Genomic DNA, 17,146 nt, shown 5'->3' on the forward strand with positions numbered 1-17,146 from the left:
CAACGGACTGGTCTTTGAGGACTGATTCCTGCTCCAAGTAAGTCAGTGAAAAGGCAGTTTAAAAAAAAACACTGCAGGTTAAACACTTCATTCTCACGAATCTCTTCCTCCTTCACTCTCACAAATCTCCCTCCACCCCACTCCCATTCTCACAGCTTTACCCACCCCCTCTCACTTCCCTGCCCACCGCCCCCAACAAACTGGCTTTCACCCCGAGGTCCCGGCCATTTCGAACTTCAAAATGGAGTAGCAGTGGGAAGAGGTTTGCAGAGTGCTGCTCTGGAGTGTCGCTTCTGATTGGCTGGTAGCTTTGATGGGGGGGGGGATGGTGGAATGGGCCAAATTTCTGCCTCCTGGGTCCTTGATTCCAGGGAAGGTGTGTGGTGCCCAGTTAAGTGCCTGAGAGGTATTTAATTTGGCAGCCTTTCCCAGAAAGAGGTGACTTCTGAGTCATGAAGTGTAGCTGACTGATCCGCCACTGAAATGATTAACTCCAAGTCATCAGGAAGACTTGAGACGATTGAAAGGCCAAAGTTCAAAAGGAAACAGCTCCTGGGTAACATAAGGGGCAGTGTTTAGTGCAGGCATTGGGGATCTGGACCACCACTTGGAGAGATGAAGAGAGCCCCACGTCATCTCTTTCTGGGAAAGGCAGCCAAATTAAATACCACTCAGGCACTTAACTGGGCACTGGCACCCCTTCCCTGGAATCAAAGACCCTGGCGGCAGAAATTCGGCCTCTCCACCACCACCCCCCCACCCCCCCCCCAAAGCTACCAGCCAATCAGAGACCAGCAGCTGTGCATTTCTTGGCAGTGCCACCAGGAAACCTCCCACGGGTAATGGTGCTGCACCCACGTACAGGTGAGTGATGGCTGGGGTGGGGAGGAGGGAGGGGGGGTGGGGGGGGCATGGGTTGCACGGTGGTGGAGGTGGGGTGTCGGCAGCAAGGGCAGGCATCGACTCTCAGTGGCCCCCTCCTGCCTTGCTGTCAGACACCGAGTCCCTTTGAACTTTCCCACCACCCCCAACCCGGAAGCCCATAAACAACCCCAAGAGGGTTGGCATTTTGGGCTTCCCACATGACGAGTCCCCTGCCCGGTGCTGGGTGAATGCCAGCAGTGACGTGATGAGGCCGTTAAGTGGGCATTAACTAGGGCGGGTCAGGAAGGCTGCCCGTGAGCCCCTGCCACCCCTGACTTAAATCAGGGCAGAGGTGGGAAGGCATTGGGATTCCATCCCCACTTCCAGAATTGGCACCAGGGAGGGCATTAAATTCCACCCAAAGAGTAGGCAAGAGTAGGACAAAGCAGCAGCACACGGAGAGATATGTTGACACAGCATCTTATACACAATTATCTAACTCTGCATGTGATACGACATGTGAAGGGAGTGGCTGTACTTTGTGTCCTGCCTATTTGGTAACTGAGTCATAGTGAGCTTCAGTTACTAGTCAATTGGCTAATTTCAGCCAGAGGGGCTATGGGAATATCAGCCCAAGCTTGGATATTGTCCAGGTCTTGCTGCTTTCAGACACAGACTGCTTCAGTGTCTGAGGAGATGTATAAATACTGTGGCTACAAGAGCAGGTCAGAGGCTGGGAATGCTGCAGTGAGTAACTCACCTCCTGACTCCCCAAAGCCTGCCCACCATCTACAAGGCACAAGTCAGGAGTGTGATGGGATTCTCCCCACTTGCCTGGATGAGTGCAGCTCCCACTACGCTAAAGAGGCTTGACACCATCCAGGACAAAGCAGCCCACTTGATTGGCACCCCGTCCACGTTCACTCCCTCCACCGACGGACAGTAGCAGCAGTGTGTACCATCTACAAGATGCACTGCAGGAACTCACCAAGGCTCCTGAGGCAGCACCTTCCAAACCCACAACCACTACCATCTAGAAGGACAAGGGCAGCAGATAGATGGGAACACCACCACCTGGAAGTTCCCCTCCAAGTCACTCACCATCCCGACTTGGAAATATATCACCGTTCCTTCACTGTCGCTGGGTCAAAATCCTGGAACTCCCTCCCTAACAGCACGGTGGGTGTACCTACACCACATGGACTGCAGCAGTCCAAAAAGGCAGCTCACCACCACCTTCTCAAGGGCAACTAGGGATGGGCAATAAAAGCTGGCCCAGCCAGCGACGCCCACATCCCGTGAATGAATGAAACACAATATTCGAGATGGTTTCGGTATAACTGAAGCATAACATCCTTACTCTTGATGTTCAATTCCTCCCGTAATAAACACGAGGTTCTTGTAACTTGTTCGTTACAATGAGGAGCAGTGCGTTTGCAAGTGCTGCTAAACTTCATTGGTGCAACAGGAGGTTTTTTTTAATTAGAAAAATGGTTCAAAAATACGATTGCTAACAGCTGACTGCTTAAACAAAATAATGCCATTATTTAGAAAGGTAATAAACTCGGTAGAGGAACCTTAAGTTGACTTTCTGCTTTTGGTATACAAATAGTTTAAATGACACTAGTAGAAGCCCCTTTGCACAATTAATGTTTCTTTTTATTCACACTGTAACGCTTAATTACTCTATTATTTAAGCTAGTTTTCACCGCTGTATGATTGTAGATCATTTGCAGTTTTCTGCTATTTTCTGGTGTCTCGGAACCCACCGGTCCCCGTAGCATTTTTTAAACTACCGTCCAACGATCCTCAGATATATGCCAGAAGATATTTTATCTCGCTTTATACCTACATGTCTGCAATTCTTGCAATAGTTAGCCTGTTGTGTTTAACTTGGCTGACAGCCCGGTCTTGGTGACATCACGTGCTACTTCATCATTTCAGCTATGTATATAAGTGGGAGAAGTCAGAAGTCGAGTCAGATTTGCAAGGAAAATAACAGCGGCTGACTGAATTTGAATCAACAGTTAAAACCTCAAACATTATCGTCACGAGGGGCTCCGGAGCAGCTTTTAAAAAAACAACGTACTCCATTTGGTTTCGACAGCAAGAAGCTGGCATTGGCTTTGCTTAATTTCAGTTTAGAATAATATTATTGCTTCGAGACGTGCCTGGGACTCTTCGATAACTGAAGTGTGATCACAAGAGGCGCTGCCTCTTTTTCTCACTCCCTTGTCCAAGCTTAGCATTGCAGTGTGCAAGAACTATCTCGTGTAGAATATTCTTGTTGCTTTGACTGAAGATATGTGGCGGCAGTGGCGGATCATGACTTGACAGAAATGAACCGTTTTAACTTTTTTTTTTGCAAAGAGTGCCTTTGGAAAGGTAGGCGCGATCTCTAATATGCTTTTGTTGATCATTTCTCATCCTTTCGTTAAACTGCATTCGGGGCGATTGCGGTGGCTTCGCGTCACTTTTCAACTGGAAGTTCTCAAACAAGATGAGAAACTTCTAAAACAAGTTGAGAAACTTGAGCAAAATAAAAAAAAAGCAAGGAAATTACACCAGCTTCTGTGCTTTTCATTTTGCAAATGTGTTCCTATAAATCCCAGGTACTTTAACCTGTAAAAAAATAGTTACACTCATAACCTACAAAATTATTACTGGCTACAATTAAGGCGGGAATTGAGCTGAAAAAACATTTCATAAATCAAGGTTTCCCTCACATGTTGAATTTTTTTTTGAGCACTTGAAATATGATCATGTGATCAAGAGATGGTCAAACTTGCTATCGTTTAAGGTTTGTGCTCAGGACCTCTGTAAACTGTTAACAAGTGGACGGCAGGGCCAAGTCCACGTCCCTCTACTCCCTGCTTAATTATCAGTTCATTTCCTCTTTTCATGTTGAATAAAGTCCATGTTCACTTGCTCGGTTGCAATCTATTCCAGCAATTATAAAGCAGTTAGGCTACTTTAAGCTGGCAATCATAATTCATGACTGTAAACAAAGAACTACCCACAGCATAAATATCTTAATGATTTCAAAAATTTGGATAATATCACCTCATTAAATGAGAGTGTGTTTAGTGAAATGCCTCTTATATTGAGATTATACACACATTAGGAATTTGGAAGTAATATTAATGTTGCAATTCCAAGAGCTGGGAAACTCATAGGGATTTGAATATGAACAATGTCCCAACTCTTGCTGTCAAAATAGTGGCGCTAGTTGGTATTTAAACATAAATGGTACAGCAACATCAAATGAGGGGCAGATGCCACTATCCAAAGTTTGCTGCTTGAGTAGCATTATTTCAAGATTAGCTTGTAAAAGTGGCATTTGTTATCTGCCTCATCGTTGAATGGTGTGAAGTTAATGATTTTATGTGGTTATTGTGGACTAAAGGGAGGGGTACATGTCATTACAAGCAGAAGTACATTTTTAGCCATGTAGCAAGTGATAATTACTGCCGGCCAACCTATCTGGTACTGAAAATTAACTAGTAAAAGTATAGAACCTTATCCTTTCAGGTGTTAATTGTTGTTGGAGATTTTTTCAAAAATAAAAAATTTACTTTTCTTTTCTGTCTCTTTTCTCTCAACCTAATATTTTTATGTTTTTTTCTGTACCTGATTTGATATTGAATTCAGGCACTCTAATTTGCACTTCCTTCTCAGTCTATGCTCAGCTTCTTTTTTCAATCCTTCAATTTGATTGATTGAGGGGGATACACTGTTCACTCCGACGCCCTTTTCCCTCGTTGCACCATTATCAGCTCACATGCTCAGCAGCTTGCTGCATAAGAAATCTAAAGACCTGAACATGCAGTGCCAAGCCTAGCTAACAGCAGATGCCGTTAAAGACCCTGCTACAGTTAATTCTGTGCCAATTCACTTAAGAAAGGGGTCAGGCATTTGAACCACAACTTGATATGAGCTAGATAGGAATCTAACTTCCTTCACTACTAATGATCGTGGTGAACTTAGGATAAAGGTACAATGGTCAATTAAAGACATGTCGCTGTTGCCAGAAAATTTTACTAATTTTCTCTTCGCCTCTGAAGGGCTTTCTGAGGTACAATTCCATGGGGATGTAACACCCACTGGTACCTTACCAACTGACCCTTACTCAGCTGGTGCGTTACTTTTCAAAGTTTCAGCACACAGAATCGTAATTTTAATTCTTATAGAGTCATTATGGCATGGAAGGAGGCCATTCAGCCCATCGAGTCATTCTCACAATGCAATCAGTCCCATTCCCCAATTTATGGCCCCCAAGCCCTGTACATTTATTTCTTTCAAGGTAACTCCTTTCTTAGCAGCACCGGATGGACTGCAGTGTTCAAGAAGGCAGCTCACCACCTTTTCAAGGACATCTGGGGATGAGCAATAAATGCTGGCCCGGCCAGCAACACTAACATCCCATGAAAGAATTTTTTTTTTTTAAAAACCCATCCAATTTCTTGCAGGTTTTTTTTTAATTTTTGCTTTACTTTGCAAAACGAGCAACATATAGACCTTTGGATGTTGAGATGAGCTGCTGGATCATCCCCTGAGAATACAGGGCATCGTTTTCACTTTTTCTCTGTTTGCCCTGGATGAAAACTGCTATTTCTAGATCTCCGATTGAAAGGAAAAAAACACGCTGATTATGCAATACATTTGAACGGTATCGGGGAAGCTAAATATATGTAAATGCTGACCATGATAACAGATAAAAGAGGAAATGTTGCTGAAGAAATAATGGTTCTTACTAAAGTGATTTTGCTTCCTCTTCAGGCTCTGAGTCAAGCAGCAACACGCCCAAAAACTGTGGTAAGTTCATTTTTGTTCCTATAGTTAGAGGCAAGTGCTAATTTTATTGTATCCTAGTTAAGGAGTCCATGAGAATAATTAGCATTGATTTTTATGAAAATGCATTAACAACAATGGAATAATCTGAAAGACCGTAGAAAACAATGGTAGCCAAGGTGTCACAAACTTAGTGGTGGGATGTATTATGCCATGTGTACTGCCAAATGACACCAATCTGACTCTGTACTAAGTACAATAGTGACACCTGGAGGCTGAACACAACTTCTGAAAAACAAATCCTCACTGGAGATCCCGACCTTTATCTCAATATTCACCCAGAGAGCAACTGAGTCAGTCACACAAGCTAACTGTTTGAGCTCGTGTCTATGCCGAATTAACTGATCTCAACCAAGGCAACGGCAGAAGGGGGTAGACATGAAATGGGTTTCCGTAGATTAGCATTAGGAAAATGAGCCAAGCTGATTGCTTCAGAATGCCGTCCAGTGCTCGACGTCTGTGCCTGTGGCTGTCGGGCATGAACAGGATCAGCTTCAGCTCTAGTGCCCCACAGCTGATCTTGCAGCCTATGTTTCCACATGAGAGTAATGGCTGCCTGGGTGAGGCACCTGATCCCTGTGCAATTGCACCCCAGGAAAGCCTTCAGGAGCAGAGAGGCAATTGGTGAGAAAACAGGTTCCCCACTTTCCTCTTGGAAAAAATAATCAGACAAGTCCCAAGACTTGACTTCTGAATTGAAGGTGCAATTTGGAAGAGTGGGGGAATAGCATGAAGAGCGTTTGGATTGAGAGCACAACAGGAAATAAATGAAAGCTGAGCAGGCGTCGGAAAGCCAAGGCAGATGAATTTTACCACTGAGGAGATTGACCGAAGAATAACCTCCTACCTGCCTTTCATTGATTTTTGCAGATGCATGATATGAAATTTATGTAAACACAACCGGCTGCCTCTAGGTTGGTTTATTCCCGGGTTCATTTGGGGAATCATGACAACCATGGGTGGCCTTGATCACACCGGTTCCACAAAGCCCTGTTCATCATCAGAGCTTCTAATGCAGACCACTTGATTGGCATCCCATCCGCTGCCACAAACATTCACTCCCTCCACCACGTGTGCACAGTGGCAGCAGTGTGTACCATCTACAAGAGGCACTGCAACAACTCGCTAAGGCTCCCTTGACAGCATCTTCCAAACATGCGACTTCCACCACCTAGAAGGACAAGGGCAACAGGCACATGAGAACACCTCCACCTGCAAGCTCCCCTCAAATCACACACCACCCTGACTTAGAAAGCTGTCCATTCGCTGCTGCTGGATCAAAATGGGAGGTATAGCATAACGGTCATGTTACTGGGTGGCAATCCAGAGGCCCAGGCGAATGCTCTGGGGACATGGGTTCAAATCCCACCACAGCAGCTGGTGGAATTTAAATTCAGTTAATAAATTGGGAATATAAAGCCAGCCACGGTGACCATGACAACTATCATTGATTGTTGTAAACCCATCTGGTTCACTAATGCCCTTTAGGGAAGGAAATCTGTCGTCCTTACCCGGTCTGGGCTGCATGTGACTCCAGGCCCACAGCAATGTGGTTGACTCTTAACTGCCCTCTGAAATGGCCCTAGCATTAGGGATGGGCAACAAATGCTGGCCTTGCCAGTAATGCTGACGTCCCATAAAAGATTAAAAAAGAACAGTGTATGTGTGTGTGTGTGTGTGTGTGTGTGTGTGTATGTGTGTGTCTACAACACATGGATTGCAATGGTTCAAGGAAATGACACCATCTTCTCAAGGGCAATTAAGCTTTGCCAGCAACATTCACACCCCAGGAACAAATGAGAAAAGCTTTCCCTCTCCAGCACCATCTCCCCCTTCAAGACCCTCATTAAAACTTAAATGTTTGATCAAACCTTTGGTCATCCTTCCTAATCCTAGGTTCACCATCTATTTCTCCTTGAACCTCTGAAGCATTTTTCTATGTTAAAGGTGCTACACATTTTCTTGCCATCAGTTGCAGACTTGGAAGCTTGAAAAGCAAAGTGAAGGAAATATTTTGATACAATATTATCTCAGCTTCTCTTCCCCATCTTCTGCTTTAGCTATTAGTGCAGTGTTGTTGAACAAGCAACTGTTTCAGGAGACTGCCCTCAGCAATTGACCATATCTCACTTACTGCTGTTTCAGGTTTGCCATACAAATCTACATTCATGACTGCCACCAAGTCATGAATACTTCAACAGGATTACACAAGGATTGTTGCTCTTTGGTGTAGAGGTATGTTTGACTACGTGTAATAAATATGCGCATTTAGATAAAAGTATTATTCTATTTCTATTTTTAGTCCTATTCAAACCTAGAGTTTGTACTTGAGTGCAATCCAAGCACGTGCCTCATACTAATCAGCAACTTGCATTATACTGTTGGATAATGTGCTTTTTTGGCTATATTGAGTGAAGTAATCCAAAGCTGAGGAAACCTGATCAACCGAGGAGACCCTTGAGGATCAGAAGAAGCAGGGAGGAGTTGCATTAAAGCAAAAACAAAATCCTTCAATTTCGAACCACTTTATAGTAGAACTATACTAGACCCACCTTTTAGCAAGGCACAGAAAGAGAGTGAGATTGGTGAAGTGAGAAAAGCGAGCAGTTAAGAGGTGGACAGGAAATCGAAGGCGAGATAAGGACGTGGTCTGAAGCGAGAGGTCACAGCAGAGCCGACCAGAATCTCAATGAGGAGCAGACTGATCAGAGTCAGAAAATGAAATTGAACTTCACAGGAAACTCAAGAGGTAAAGGGAGAAAATGCTGGAGGCACTCAACCTGAAATGGCAATTCCCCTTCTTTCTCCACAGATGCTGCGAGACCTCCTGAGTATTCCCAGCCATTTTCGGTTTTTATTTCAGATTTCCAGCCTCCGCAGTTTTTGCATTTTGTATCAGGCATTAAAGCAGCTGGTTGGTTTAGACAATTAAAGCCTTGGGTTATGAATAACTGATAAAGTAGCTAGTTTGTTGATAACTAGCAGTAGCTGGCAAGTAGATAATTTTTTTTGTCTGTGCCAGACATGAGAATTCTATTGGAAATGCAAGCGTGTTTAACCTAAAAGATTACAAACCATCGAATAAAAGCGACAAATTGGATTCACTTAGCAGATTTCCTAATGTCCTTTAGGGAAGGAAATCTGTCGTCCCTTACCTAATCTGGCCTACAAGTGACTCCAGACCCACAGCAATGCAGTTGACTCTTAAATGTCCTCTGAACAAGGGCAAGTAGGAATGGGCAATAAATGCTGGCCTAGACCAGTGATGTCTACATCCCATGAACAAATTTTTAAAAAAAGATTTTGGTGGCAATGGATATGGGTCTGTGGTGTTTAGTTCAAAACATTAAGCTTCGCTTGACATGCCAAAGCTATCCTACAATTTGCTATAATTACATCAACATTTGATTAAGTTAATAAAATGCTCAAGCTTATTCAGATGATCCTGATTTTTTTTTCTCTCTCTACTCTTCCATGGGATGTGGGCCTTGCTGGATAGACCAGTATCTGTTGCCCTTGAACTGAGTGGCTTGCTAGGCCATTTCAGAGAGCAGTTAAAGGACAACCACATTGCTGTGGGTCTGGAGTCACATGTAGGCCAGAACAGGTAAGGATGGCAGATTTCCTTCCCTAAAGGTTGTTAGTGAACCAAATGGGTTTTTACAACAATCAATGATGGCTTCATGGTTGCCACTACTGAGACTAGTTTTCAATTCCAGATTTATTAATTGAATTTAATTTTCACCACGTTCAAATTTGAACCCATGTCCCCAAAGCGTTAGCCTGGGCTTCTGGATTACTGGTCCAATGACATTACCACTACGCCATGATTAATTTTTGGCCTCAGGTAAACTTTCCCAATCATATAACTGCAAAAGCGTGTAGAAATTTAACGCTCATATGATTCTTGTATGTCCTGAGTTAGGTGAACTTACCCCAGGAGACAATGTTATAGATGGCAAGAAATTGGCCACTTACACTTTATTGATCCCTACCTTGTGATTTTCCCTTGCCTTTCAGGTGGAAATATACATTGAAGCATAGAATGGTTACAGCACAAAAGGAGGCCATTTGGCCCATTATGTTTGTGCTGGCTCTCTAAAGGAGTAATTCACCAAGTGCCACTCCCCCACCCCCATTTCTCCCCGTAACCCTACACATTCTTCCTTCTTAGATAACAATCCCACTTCCTCTTGAATGCCTCAGCTGAATCTGCCTCCACCAGACTCTCAGGCAGTGCATTCCAGATGCCAACCACTCACTGTGTGAAAAGGTTTCTCCCCCATGTCACCATTGCTTCTCCCGATTATTTAAATCTGTGCCTTCTCATTGTCGATCCCTCCACCAATGGGAACATTTTTTCCCTATCTACTTTGTCCAGACCCATGTTAATTTGAATACCTCTGTCAAATCTCCTCTCAACCTTCTCTTCTCCAAGGAAAACAATCCCAACTTCTCCAAGTTATCTACATTACTGAAGTCCCACATCCCTGGGTCCATTTTCGTGACTTTTTTCTTTCTAATGCCTTCACGTCCTAAAGTGTGGCACCCAGAACTAGATGCAGTTGAGTCAGAACCAGTGTTTTCTCAAAGTTTAACATAACTTTCTTGCTCTTGTGCTCTATGCCCCAATTAATAAAGCCCATGATACTCTATAAAATAAAAACAGAAAATGCTGGAAAAACTCAGCAGGCTTGGCAGCAGTGGAGAGAGAAACAGAGTTAACGTTTCGAGTCTGTATGACTTCTTCAGAGCTCTGAAGCAGAGTCATACGGACTCGAAACGTTAACTCTGTTTCTCTCTCCACAGATGCTGCCAGACCTGCTGAGTTTTTCCAGCATTTCCTGTTTCTATTTCAGGTTTTCAGCAACCACAGTATTTTGCTTCCATGATACTATATGTTTCAATAACCACTCTCTCAACCTATGTTCGATGATTTATGCACATGTACACCCAGATTCCTCGGGTCCAGCATGCCCATTAGAATTTTAACCTTTATTTTATATTATGTCTCCGTGTTCTTTCTACCAAAATGAATCACTTCACACTTCCCTGCATTATATTTCATCTGCCACTTGTCCACCCATTCCACTAACCTGTCTATGTCCTTTTGAAGTTCTACACTATCCTCCTCATAGTTCACAAGATTTTGAAATTGTGCCCCGTACATGAAGGTCTATGTCATTATTATATATATCAGGAAGAGCAGCAGTTCTAATGCCAACCACTGGGGAACTCCACTATAAACATTCCTCCAGTTTGAAAACATATCAAGTAACCACCACTCTCTGTTTCCTGTCACTCAGCCAATTTGGTACCCATGTTGCTACTGCCCGTTTTATTCCATGAGCTGTAACTTTGTTCACAAGTCTGTTGTGTGGCACTTTATCAAATGTCTTTTGGAAGTCCACGCACATCACATCAATGAGCATTACCCTCATTAACCCTCTCTGCTACCTCATCAAAAAAGCAAGTTATTTAAACACCATTTTCCCTTAACAAATCCATGCTAGCTTTTCTTAATTAACCTGCATTTTCCCAAGTAACTACTAATTTTGTCCCAAATTATTGTTTCTAGGAGCTTCCCCACCACGAGTGGGCTATAGTTCCAGGGCTTATCTTTGTACCCTTTTTGAACAAGGGTGGGATCTTTGCAATTCTCCAGTCCTCTCGCACTGAATCTAAGGAAGCTTAGAAAATTACAGCCTGTGTCTTCATAATTTCCACGTTCACTTCCCTCAGATGCATGTGCAGATACTTGTACAGATAGGAGCATAATTGGCTGTAATGCCCCTCATATTTAATACCTGGGCCTGGAGTTGCTGCTTCAGCTGCAATAGGAGCACAAATTGCACTCAAAACTGCGCTAGCTTTAGGGGTTTATTGTTGCTCAAGACTCTGCTCAGACATATTTGCATGCCTTCAAATGTAAAGTGCAATTATGTAGATTGAGAGCGTAATTTTTATTTTAAAAATTTCACCCAAAAAAATCCTTGATCTGTTTACTCAGGGTGACTTGGTGCCGTTTTTATTAATACAGCCGAAAATGGGTCTATCACACAACAAAACCCACTTTTAATCAAAGTGTCTGGCCCATGACCTGTGAGGAATCCGATTTTAAATAACTGAAAATGATGTTAGGGTTATACTGAGCCGTTTCCTAGCTACTGTCTTCACCAGTCAGCATCCAAGGAAATGAAAGTCTACTTTAAAAAGCTTTTAAAACTTGCCCTGATGGTGTCCCCATGCCCAAAAAAAAAGATTGATTTTAACCATCTTGAGGGCATGCGAACAGGCACATTTAGCAGAAAATTGTAATGGTGATTAGTTCAATCTGTGGTGATGGCCAGTTTTGGTGAGCTTTATCATGGTTCTAACGCAATATTTTTTTGAACTACTGTAAAAGATGACGGGGTTTGCTCTTGAAATGGCGATCGCTTTGTGCTGGTTTGGTTAATTTCAGGCGAATTGTGCTGAGAGAAACAGCACATCCTAATGGAAACTCCAGATCCACCTGCCCGGTGTAGATATGAAGAATGGTAACCTGGATGCTTGTTCTGGTAATAGGACTGTGCGGTAAGGATCAGGAATACCTGTGATGTAACTCCGGGTTAGGCTAGATGCTGGGTTAGGTTAGCTTGGCTGCCTATGAACATAGCACATCAAAGCCTGCAGGAGGAGGTAGAATAAAAACAAAGGAAAGTTACATACTCTGGAGTGTAGCTGCAACTGGAACCACAGCCATGGATCTTGCCTGTACTTCCAGATCATCCTACCTGAAGTTGGAAGATTTTGCAGGTGCCTCCGGTTATCCGCTTGTCCGCCAAGGCGTTGACTCCTCGGGGGGGGGGGGGGTTCTTGCATCTTGCGTTATCCAGGAACAGCCAGCGAGTGGGGAGCTCTGTGGGTTGGGCTACCATCAAACTTCCAGCACAGGAGGACAAGAAAAGATCAAGAGACAACCAAGCACTTTGGCAAATGCAAAAGATACCATTGAAAGTGAGTGACCTGGCCACAAATATTTCATGATGAATGAGAGCACAGTGGGTTCCAACAACAGTAGGCTATGCAATAGGAAAAGAAGGCGGAAAATCAGATAACTGCTGATTACAATTATACCTTGGGGAACATTCCTGGACTGAAATCTGAATCTATGCCTGGGGCAACAGCAGGCCTAATGTGAGGCTGAAAGTTATTTGAACTACTGCTGGCTGTTTTGGTGTACCATAATTATATCACGTCACAGCTGCATAAAAGATGGGTCACCTTGAGTTCAAGTGGCAGGCAACGTCGAGTTACATTTGAAGTTAACCTTTCTGGTGCACTGGAAACCAAATATGACTCGAGACAGATTCAACCTACACTGACCAATGAGCATCTATTGCAGGCCTGAAAGAGATGGATGGTAGCGAGAGGGCAGTAATCCAGAGGCTGGAATACCTTAGAGAGCAACTTGGGGTATTTAAATTCAATTGATAAAACTTGTAAGTTTACTAACCTCAGTAATAATAATCATGACCCTGCTGGACTGTTGTAAAAACCTATCTAGTTCACCAAATTCCCTTCAGATGAGAAAATCTGCCATCTTTACCTGGTCTGGCCTACACTTGACTCCAGATTCACAGCAATGCAGTTACCACTTAACTGCCGTCTGAACTAGCCCAGCCAGCCACTCAGCTGTGTCAAAACACCACAAAGAAAAGCACAGTGGGGGTATTGGCAAGCAGTGGTTCAAGAAGGTGGTCACCAATTAGGGATCGGTAATAAATACTCACCTTGCCAGCAACGCTCACACCCCAAGAACAAATCAAACAAATGTGTACACTTTTTTTTTAGCCTCGATCGTAACAAAATAGTCCAGTAATGCATGGTGTTAAAAGACAAACTTGCCCCTGTACAGTACAGTTCACAATCTGAGGATGTTCCAAAGTGGTGCCCAGTTGGTGAGTTAGTTCTGAAGTGAAGTCGTCCCATGCATGTAGGAAGGCCTCAAGGATCCTTTACATCCTGGTCACACTCAGGCAACATGTGTGGACAGAGGAAGATAGGGTTAACTTTTCAGCGCAATGATCTTTCCTCGGAACCAGGTGTGTAGCACCTGAAGCATTTTGCATTTTTGTTGCTGTCAGGTCCTCGTTTGAACATCTTGCCTAAAAATCCAGAGCTTCTTTGGCATGTTGCACTGAAGTTACAGGTTTGAGACCTGGAGTGGGGTGTGAACCCAATTAGTCACATCTGGATTTCCAATAAGCCACATGTAGCTCATAGCTAACATATTGGACAATACTGCAATATAACAGTGCTTTGTGTGCTGCTGCTGTCAATTATACAAAAGTTCATCCTCTAACAATGTAAGAAATCCAACAGTATGATAAAACTTTAGAAATTTGCATTAATTATTAGCAAGAGGCACAGCTCTACTCTCAACATGCAGGTTTCAGTTGGGGCTATTGGCCTGTCACATCCAGTGGAGTCATCCTTTAAAGTGATTGCTTGCAGCCAGCAGTCATTGTCATGGTCAGACCGCACTTGTGGCCCATCATGTTCTTAGAGCAGTTCCTCTACCAGAAGGGTTGGGGGATTCTAGGCAGCTTCATGTAGAGCTCAGCCAGCACGGGCAAGTCAAGAGAAAAAGAAGTGATTTCAAGGAAGGGTATAATTTTAATTAGTTATGTGGTCATCTATAAAGTACTTCCCTGGAGAAACTGAATCAGGAGAGCATGACCCCTGGCAATCTGGCATCAGAATTGGCACTCTGTTCTGTGTGCTTTTTGCTTCTTATCATTGGATCTATCCTGTTTGAATTTTATGTGGCTAGCAGCCTGTAAAGAGCATATAGAAATATTAAGTTATGTGGATTTCTCGCAACTGTCCATTCCAAAGTTTATTCACAGAAGCCAGCGAGGGAAGAACATATACAGAGATGGTATTCCCCTGATTTTCCTAAATCGTAACAAAACGAAATTGCACTTTTGTCCCAGGGCAAATTGTAGGGCAACCCCTCCTCTCCCACTCGAAATCTTGTGGTTCAACAGGCAAGTGGTTTGGGGTGTTTCGCATGACCCGCCTACACAAGCTGAATTGAAGTGGTTATTACACCTTATCTTGTCCGTGCGCAAAACCATTTTAATGGTGTGAAAACGGATGTAGGACAAGCAGGTTGGTGACCACTGACACTGAACAACAAGTACTCAAACATTCCATTAGACAACATACTGAGGGCATGCTATTGCTTTCTAGTTTCCGTATAAGGGGACCAAAAGATATTAAAATATGTATCATGTGAAAAATGATTTTAATTCCCTAGCATGAGTCATGGAAAGAATTTATGTGTTTGCTCACTCCCTGTGATCAGTGTGTTTTTTATATGAGGGCTGTATGCCTTCTCCAGAGAGATTGCCCTAATTTAAATCATTCCAGCAGCAAGCTTTTAGTGAATTTAAAAATAAAAGAGTTATTTATTATCACACACTTTCCCCGGAGGTTTAAAAATGCAACACCTCATTAACTCGGGCTTACCCGTATTATCACTCACATGAAGAAGGGAAAAACAATACAATTACAACTTGTGATTGTCTCAGTCTCTTTCTTGGCAGGCCTGTAGTTTCTTAGATGAGTTGATGCTTTGGTTGAAATCCAGGCCTTGTAAAGCAGAGGATTTCTAGTAAGCTGCGAAGCCTCTTCAAATCGCATTTCCAGGAGGTTGGTTCTTAGGTGAACTTGAAGTTAGAACAAGTTGGAGAGTGTCCTCCCACTTTCAAGGTATGGCTGTTTATTAGCTTGGCTGCTTCATTAACTTGTAGCTGGCTCATGGGATTTCTGATGGATCTCTGTCTCTAAGCAGTTTCTCTCCATTATTTTAAGTGCAGACCACAAAATGGCTTCCTAACCATGCGACTTCTACAAACTCAAAGTCCTTTTTACAAAATACAGTATTGATTACATCTCCTGTGTTGCTGTTTGACACTTTGAAATTCACCAGCCTAGTTTTGATGAGAGACCACCATCGTACAATAGAAGGTTGATGGGAATCCATTCACATTCATCTAAAACACATTGAGTTTTGTCCATAGTGAAACAGAAAGATGAGCCAGCTGGAATTCTATAGTTCTTTTGTTGACAGTCTATCCTTAAACAAAGAGATGTGCGAATTCTCCGGATGGCTGTGAATGTCCATATTTAGTTAGGTATTTGCTTGAGACTCAAGACTGAAGCTCAAGTCAAATAGTCAATGAGTTGCAGTAATAAACTGTGTTCAAAATTTTTAAAGTATTGACAAAAAGGTCAACCTATACTGCAACATTTGAAAACCTTGGTCATCATAGATATGACAATAAGAAAGAAAAGAAAGACTTGCTTTCATATAGCACCTTTCATGACCAAAAGATGTTCCAAAGAGCTCTGTGGCCAATGAATTACCTTCCAAATGTAGTCAGTGCTGTAATGTAGACAAGAGGCAAAGTCCCACAAACAGCAATGTGATAATGACCAGATAATCATTTTTTTTAATGATTCCTGATCAGCCAGGACACCGTGGGATATTTTACGTCTGCCTGATAGGCCAGACAGGGTCTTGGTTTAACGTTTTATCTGAAAGACATCACCTCTGACAGTGCAGCACTCCTCAGAATCTACTGCCTAGATTCTGTGCTCAAGTCCCTGGAGTAGGATATGGACCCGTAACTTTACAGCTCGGAGGCGAGCGTGCTTCCCACTGAGCCACAACTGTTAAATAAATGGAAAAGTAGCTGTAGCATCAATAAAATTACATGAACAATAGCAGGATGAATTGAAATGTATGGCGATGAAATTGATGTTCAGCAATCGTAAGTAATGGGAAAGAAAGTGGGAGTCAATGTAAGGCAGACTGCGGGTTCCCTGTGATCCCATCGCACATGACAGTAAACATCAATTTCACCCCTTGTCATTTTCAGTAATCTATGTTGTAGTTTTTAAAACCCATGATATTATGACATCTCTAGTTTTAAGATTTAATAAGATATGCTTGAAGGGTAGTTCCTGTAGCAAGTCCTGTCTGTACTGGGTGGGTTCCAATCCAATATCAATCAAGAACAGTTTAAAGCAGGACGTTCCCTAGTCTCCCTGTCTTCTTTCTAAGCAACACTCTAGCAGCAGATACCTTTTTTTAATCCAATGCCTTATTTAATGAGCACTAGAGAGTAAAGACCCTTTCTGATGAAGGTGGTCAAAGAATAGAAATGGAGTAAACTGATTGGGTGCCAGTTGTGACACAGTTGGCAGCACTCTCACCTCTGAGTCAGAAGGTCGTAGGATCATTACCCACTCCAGAGACTTGAGTCCAAAATCTAAGCTGACACTCTAGTGGCAGTCTCCCCAATGGCAGTTAAATCTAGAGCCAAAGCATTGAGATTTCCAGGTGTGCAGTTGCAATGTTGCCAGCAAGCAGGGA

At 43.1% G+C, this 17,146-nt stretch overlaps 1 protein-coding gene across 3 annotated transcripts in view; it reads left to right on the plus strand.

Moving 5' to 3' along the window:
* Window positions 1-2,831: 2,831 nt before the first annotated feature.
* Window positions 2,832-17,146, plus strand: part of c32h15orf39 (chromosome 32 C15orf39 homolog) — an 82,798-nt gene continuing 68,483 nt past the window's right edge. For 2 of the 3 annotated variants that reach the window (XM_041178400.1, XM_041178401.1), the window contains exons 1-3: window positions 2,833-3,249; window positions 5,644-5,679; window positions 7,861-7,950. The gene's annotated coding sequence lies outside the window, so the exon portion shown is untranslated. Of the gene's footprint in view, window positions 3,250-5,643; window positions 5,680-7,860; window positions 7,951-17,146 lie in introns of all 3 variants that reach the window. The other variant, XM_041178406.1, reaches the window with a different exon arrangement.

The sequence above is a fragment of the Carcharodon carcharias genome, chromosome 32 (genome assembly GCF_017639515.1).
Source record: "Carcharodon carcharias isolate sCarCar2 chromosome 32, sCarCar2.pri, whole genome shotgun sequence".
In the NCBI taxonomy this organism is placed as follows: domain Eukaryota; kingdom Metazoa; phylum Chordata; class Chondrichthyes; order Lamniformes; family Lamnidae; genus Carcharodon; species Carcharodon carcharias.